Genomic DNA, 1095 nt, shown 5'->3' on the forward strand with positions numbered 1-1095 from the left:
TCTCTGGGCCTCTCCCTTAGTAATTTTGCCAAAACCTTCCGGAAAATTGAGACTTTGTGTGGACTTCAAGGCAACTGTGAATCCACAACTAGTAACTGATACTTTTCCTTTGCCCCGCCTGGAAGATCTTTTTGACAAACTGTGCCCGGGAAAATATTTTTCAAAGTTGGACCTAGCCGATGCGTACTTGCAAATACCTGTGGACGAAGAATCCCAGCGCGTCTTGGTGGTAAACACACATCTTGGTTTGTATCGCTTCAAAAGACTGCCTTTCGGGTGTGCGTCCGCACCTGCATTGTTTCAGCAATATTTACAAACTGTTTGTGCGTCGGTCCCTACTGCTGCGAACTATCTGGACGATATTGTGATCTCCGGAAAGACAGAAGCCGAACACTTGCACAATCTCAGAACATTATTTCAGGTCTTGCGACAAAATGGTCTTCGCTTGAGGAAGGACAAATGTGTGTTTTTTGCTCGGGATTTACCCTACCTGGGCCATGTAATAAATGCCCAGGGCATCCATCCGAGTCCAGAGCACCTCCGTGCCATACAGGATTTGCCTTCACCGCAGACCTTGAAGCAACTACAGAGTGTGCTGGGTAAAATCAATTATTATCATAAATTTCTGCGCAATGCTTCTTCCCTTTCAGCTCCGCTTCATCGCTTACGCCGTAAAGGTGTTCCTTTCGTCTGGACGACGGAATGCGAACGCGCCTTTCGCCAGTTGAAATCGGCGTTACTTTCAAATACTTGCCTTACGCCGTTCGATCCCCAGAAACCCCTTTTGTTGATGGTAGATGCATCGGATTTCGGGATCGGTGCTGTGCTTGCGCACACAGATGGATCACATGATCGCCCTATTGCCTTTGCGTCAAAATTGCTCTCATCTGCGCAAAGAAATTATTCACAGATAGAGAAAGAGGCTTTAGCTCTCGTGTTTGGTGTTACTAAGTCACGATTTCTTGTATGGTCGTCACTTTACCATCATCACGGACCACAAACCTTTGACATCGCTTTTTCATCCGAACAAGCCGGTACCTCCGCGTACGGCGCAGAAATTCATTCGCTGGTCTATTTTTCTCTCGCAGTACCGCT

Source organism: Schistocerca nitens, chromosome 1, assembly GCF_023898315.1.
Source record: "Schistocerca nitens isolate TAMUIC-IGC-003100 chromosome 1, iqSchNite1.1, whole genome shotgun sequence".
NCBI classification, from domain to species: Eukaryota; Metazoa; Arthropoda; class Insecta; order Orthoptera; family Acrididae; genus Schistocerca; species Schistocerca nitens.